Here is a 6,000-nt window from a genome sequence, read left to right as displayed (position 1 = left end):
TCAGCCCGCCGTCGAATACAGAATTTGTATGTTCAAGGGTGCTAGTATACAATTATTGCCAATTTAAGTCCCAGTACTGCCTGCTGACCATAGCAATTAAAAACACTACATCTCCCAGAAACCTCCGCGACAGTGAGTTTTACTTGCGTAATGACGTAAGCCTTTTCCGCATTTGAACGAAATAATCCCTTCATTTTTTGTGAACGTATAGGGCAAAATATTTCATTTTTCTTCTCACCAAAGCAACTTTAAGTGTTATTGTGATAACAGAAGTTGCCTATGGGAATGTGTTTAAGCCAATAAGGTAAACGAAAAGAAAGGACATAATAATAAAGTACTGCGGAGGAATTTTTCTCAAGCTGTGAGACGCCGAAGAAGAGTGAATGCGATTGAGAGGCTCAGAGAATTGTGCTCTGTACAGGCAGTTTCTTTAGCCTCAGGCCCCTGCCTGCCCCTATCGTCAGCAGGTCAGTAAGCAAGGAAAGCTTGGGGGTGGCCATAGTGGAGGTGCCCTTCACCCTCTTTTGCTGTTGTTAATTGGTTTGTCTGGGTTTGAGGCCAACTTAATGGAGGCGCCTCACTTCCGCTTGGGGGAGGGGAGGAAGGTAGTCCTGGGGTGGGGTGGGGTGGGGGGACAATTCACTTCCTGTGGGGGGAAGGTGATGGTTTAGGGTGTCCAACCCACTTCCTGTGGCGGCTGGGGCGCCCAGACCATGCTTTAAAGTTTTTGGATTGTGTTTTATGGGGAAAGTTTGGTTCTTACACCAATTTGTGTTGCTAGTGTCCACCTCCAGTCAGAATTTATGTGAGGGTTATTTCAACATGCAAGATGGTATCCTCCTCAACAAAAAACTTTTAATGCGTCCTTCAAAGAATTCTAAACCCCAAGTTAAAATTCTCTACTCGTCTCTGCAAGATTACACACTTTCTTGTGTGACTCATAATTGCCCACCTCTGCTCCTTACACCGTCCAGCGCTGACCGAGTGTGTGTCCCTGTCTTGACATGGTAAGGGAAGTCTGTAGCCACGGTTTATTACAGCAGTCGATATTATACATAAATTATGAGGCATATTAACCTTACCAGAATGCAAGTATGATACTGAAGTACTCATATATATGGTATTACCTTAACTAATATGATTGGCATCTTAAATTCTTAAACCTGTTAATTTTAGGCTACAGGTTCTGCCCTGTGCCTGAGAACTTCCTCAGCCTTAAGAATTCTTACATGTAACATGCAGCATTTGTGAAAATTAGACTAGTACATTTTCCCTCTTTGTAATTTAATTAAATTCAGATAGGTTCAAAATGGTATCTGTTTTTGTAGTTTTAAAGCATGGTGCAAAGATAATGACATTCAGCTCAGATTTTATATGTGTGGGGGGTGGAATTGGCTCACAAAGGACAAAAGATGAATAAATCTATTTTTTCTATATTAGTGTTTTATAAGAAACTATGTGCAAATTGGTAATAAACACTAAACAATTTGGATTCCTTGGCTTCTGTTTTCAAGTACCACAATACTTGGGGTGGGTCGGTGTATACTGAAGGAATCAATCAATATAGAGCTTAGGGAATCTCAACAACTTCAGTAATTTTAGAACATCTATCAAGTGAACTGCAGTGTCTTTGAAGGATGTTTAAAAGAATAAAGCCTGCGCATTTTCTCATTTTGGATTCTTATCTAATCTATCCTCAGAATTTGCAATAGTTTTAATTCTAGTTCCTTTAAAAAGTTATTTGGTTTAGAGTATTAGAAAATATGTTTTAAACTAAATGTTACAGTAAAGGGAAAAATGTATGTTTTAACCTTCTGTAGACGTGAAAGATCTCATACCCTAAAATCAATGAATTATCTTTTTAAAGACCACAAAATTTCTGCAGTAGTTTTAAAGGTGAGACAAAATAATGTATGTTGTTATTACAAGGTAGGGACATGTAGACAACCTCAAGCAAATATTAACTAATTGATTAAAGAGAATGTGTTCACGCTCTTCTTTATTAGTGTAATATGGAAGAAAATGTGATCATTCTGACAAATTAAACTATAATATTAGGAGTTATTGAAATAAGTAAAGGTTATGGAGCTGACTAAAAAGACAGAAAAGATAATTAAAATATTGACTGGGAGATATTTGCATTGCCTTTTGGAAACTCTGGGAAGCAAAGGAGAGTTTTAAATTGGTTTCTATGTTATTTCATGGAAGAAATGCACATAAAAGAGAGAAAAATTGCTGTGGCTAAAAGACTTGAACCGCTTGAGGAACTGTCTGTTCAGAAGAAAGCAATATATAAAGCACATATCTGAGAGAAGATGTTTGTGATAAGTGGCAGTTGTTTCCATCAAAAAAAAAAAAAAAATTAGAAAGGCTTATGAAAAATAGAAGGAATGACCATGGAAAAAGTGTTTCTGTGGAGAAGCTTGCTATCTTCCAAAAGCTTCTTTTTTAATGCTCTTTGTTGTAATTTTCTTTTCATGTTCTAATAGAAACATACTGTCAAAATTAGAAGAAAAGCAGTCATTGAATACACTGCTCACACCACAGAGTGCTAGAAAACGTGTTGTCTTATTGTCTGCTGTTCTTTGTAAAGTCATGCTAATGTTTTACAACTATTGCTTTTTGTTTGTTGGTTTAATAGTTTTTGCCATGAAGTCAAGTGTTAAAGAGAGTATTCTAACAACTTGAATGGTTTTTAAACTTACTAGTCTACAGTCTTTATTACAGGGCCTTAAATTAGAATACCTCTTACATGACTCTTCATTATTTCAACAAAAGTTGAAAGCCTACTATGTGCTAATCACTGTTCTAAAGACTTGGAATACATCAGTAAATACAAACAAATATCAAAATTCTCTTGGAGTTTACTCTGATTTCCAAATTAAAACTGTAATTTTGCTCTCTTGGTATTCCTAAGATCTATGGTATGATCACTGTTCAAATTGGGTCAGGAAGCAGCCCTAAACTTTCTCTTTCTTGGTCTTGATCTCTAAGGCATTCTAAACCTAGTTCAAATATTCCAGCCTAATTTTTCTCCAGACCATACAAGCCCATGTGTTAAATATTCAGCCCTTTTCATTGACACATGCATGGTATGTGTCCCTACCACCCTGATTCCTTTAAAAGTTGTAAGGAAAGGTTAAGGAGTCACTTAAATTATTATAGGAAGATATTCAAGCCATTCTTCTACAGCTGTTTAAATGTTAAGCCTAACATTCAATGTGAAAGCAAGGAAGTGGTAATTCTTCCTCAGATCCTAGAGGGAAATATAAGTGCCTAGGTACAGGACTAAAAGTATGTTGAGGATCTGGTGAGGATGGACGTGAAGGTTTCTGGCTATCTTGTCTTAATAAAGCAGGCAATGAGATGAATGTTCATACTAAAAGAGTGTTGACAAAGGAAAATATCTTAGGATCTTGAAGGAAGCCTCGGATTTTTATTTTTTAAATCATGTCAAGGATAGAGTATATGCTCAAATTAGTTTCTGTGTGACAGTCAACTGAATTCAGAGGGTGAAAATATCATCTTACCTGATATTGGGAGCCCAATAGCAGTCAACAGTGAAGTTACTGAAGAAGATGGAAGAACAGAGACTAGACAAAGTTTGATTCTAAAATTAACCCCAGATGATGAAAATAGATAAATCTTAATGGAAAGGAACCAAGGGCAGTGATTTGAAGAAGTTAGTACAAATAAAGGTATTCAGTTGAAGAAATACTTGAGTGCCTTTTATGCACCAGGCACTATTAAATAAAACCATAGCTATTTTCCTCGTTTAAATTATTTCTTAGGATATAATGTTATGAACAGGATATTGGTTCAAAGAGTATGGGTATTATATAGTTATCTGTACAATAGCTATATTATTTTCCTAAAAGGGTGGATTAAATTTTGATGCCACCAGCAATTTATGAATGTGTTGTTTTCATCACAGTATCACCAACAAATTTTTTGGCTAATTGAAATTATTCACTTTGGTTATTGCTTTTAATATGTGTTTCTATACCATAGAATTGGTATCTGTTGGAGCATGGAGGAATTCAGAGCCTTTATATTTGGTCCCATCTGGGAAAATTTGGTTTTTTAAGGACCCTAGAAATCAAACTAGCCTCTAATTTGAATCAGCTCAAAAACTACTTTTATTCAGTGGTGTGGTATCCTTATTTTGTAAATTATATTCACATTCAAACCACATCTAGCCATCATTACAATTCCCATTTGACTAACTTAATTCTAACTTGGTGTTGTAGGTATTAACACTTTCATTTTGCATGTGAGAAAATTGAAGTTTAGAGAAGTTAGGTCACTAGCCCAAAGTCACTTAACGTGTAAGTGATAGAGACAGGATCTGAATGCCTCTCAAGCCAGTAATCATTGTCCTCCATGATTCCTCAGAATCACTACTAAAATTTTCTGGGGGCTAATGGAAACTGGAAGAGAAATCTGAAGTGTAACTTGAACAAACAGACACTTACTTACTTGTGTACATAACAAAGCAGTTAGCAGAGAATATTTTTTTATTGGGAAAGCTATAGCAAAAAAATAGAGGAAGATCTGTCTTTAAGCCCACATTTTCAAGGCACTTTCTTTTTTTCCCTGGTGAGCAAATACATACTGCCCCAAAATCTATGATGGGAGCAAAGTAGGAGGAGAAAGGTCGTGGTAGGAAAACAACTGCCTTTGAGTATATACAATGAGATGTATTTAATAGTAAAGGGAGCAGACAAATGGCCCAAAGTAACTTTTAAAATAATAACTTCAACCCAGCTGGTGTAGCTCAGTGGTTGAGCGTAGACCCATGCATCAAGAGGTCGCCTGTTCAGTTCCCAGTCAGAGCACATTCCCAGATTGTGGGCCTGATCCCAGTGTGGGACATGCAGGTGGCGGCCAGTTGATGTTATCTTTCATTGATGTTTCTGTCTCTTCCTCTTCCTTCCTCTCTGTAAAATCAATAAAGAAAAACAATTTTTTTTAAGTAACTTCAAGTCTAACATAAGGTTAATAAGATAATCAAAGTATACTAGTCATTAGCAAAAGAAAAGCAATTATTTCATTTTTATTCAAGTATATTAATGTATTCAAGTATATTCAAGTATATATACTTGAATTAATATTCAACTATATTAATTCAATATTATTAAACAAATTTAAGATGTGAAATGTAAAACAAGAAAAACGCCATGCTCCAGTGCTGGTGTTCAAATAAAATATCCCAATCTATAGATAAGGCTATTATGGTCCAAAATTACATACCAAGTGACTCAGTGGGTGTTAAAACATAGACCTCCTGTTTCCAAGTACATTTTACCAAATTGACTAAACTAAGTGAAAACAGTCTATTTGGTGCTTATGTAATTTGTGTGTGTGTGTGTGTGGTATGTGTCCCTAGTGGGAACCGAACCCAGGACTCTCTGGTCCGCAGGCTGACACTCAACCGCTGAGCCAAACTAGCCAGGGCGGTTTTATAATTTTTGTGTACAATTTTTTTATAATTTAATATGGTATCCTTAAAGCAGATCATTTCTCTGTGTAGCTTACAACAACAATAATAAAAATCCATACAACAAGTTGCAAAATGTTTGGTGATAAGTTAGAATAAGAAGTGATACTGAGGATCAGGTTGAACGTGAAATATCAGTCTATCTGTAAATTACATCTAAATAATATTTATCTGTATCCAAGGTTGGAAGACACAGAGCTTTTGGAAACTATCATAGAAACATTATTCTTGAAATATTTTGATGTGTATGTTATGTGTATTTGTATTTAAGCTTTTGAATTGTCAACAAAACCCAGTCCTCTTATTTTTATCCCTACTCCTTTAAGTGAAATGAATACCCCTGCTTCACAAGAAAGAGGATCTAAATAATCCACTTTTTTCTTACTTAGCCTCAAAATTTATTTATTTCTTCTTTTTCACAGCATCACACTTCCTTCATCCCTATGCTCCATACCTTTAATTTCCTATTCTTTTGACACAAACCTTCCATTTTTGTTGCT

At 35.7% G+C, this 6,000-nt stretch overlaps 1 protein-coding gene across 5 annotated transcripts in view; it reads left to right on the top strand.

The window, feature by feature from the left end:
• The first annotated feature begins 234 nt into the window (after window positions 1-234).
• HMG20A (high mobility group 20A) overlaps window positions 235-6,000 on the top strand; it is a 145,025-nt gene continuing 139,259 nt past the window's right edge. For 2 of the 5 annotated variants that reach the window (XR_004961993.1, XM_036281540.1), the window contains exon 1: window positions 254-467. The gene's annotated coding sequence lies outside the window, so the exon portion shown is untranslated. Of the gene's footprint in view, window positions 468-6,000 lie in introns of all 5 variants that reach the window. The other 3 variants (XM_036281542.1, XM_036281541.1, XM_036281538.1) reach the window with 3 other exon arrangements.

Source organism: Molossus molossus, unplaced genomic scaffold (assembly GCF_014108415.1).
Source record: "Molossus molossus isolate mMolMol1 unplaced genomic scaffold, mMolMol1.p scaffold_m16_p_38, whole genome shotgun sequence".
Classification (NCBI taxonomy): domain Eukaryota; kingdom Metazoa; phylum Chordata; class Mammalia; order Chiroptera; family Molossidae; genus Molossus; species Molossus molossus.
The sequence above is the reverse complement of the archived record's forward strand: the minus strand, read 5'-3'. Positions and strand labels throughout refer to the sequence as shown.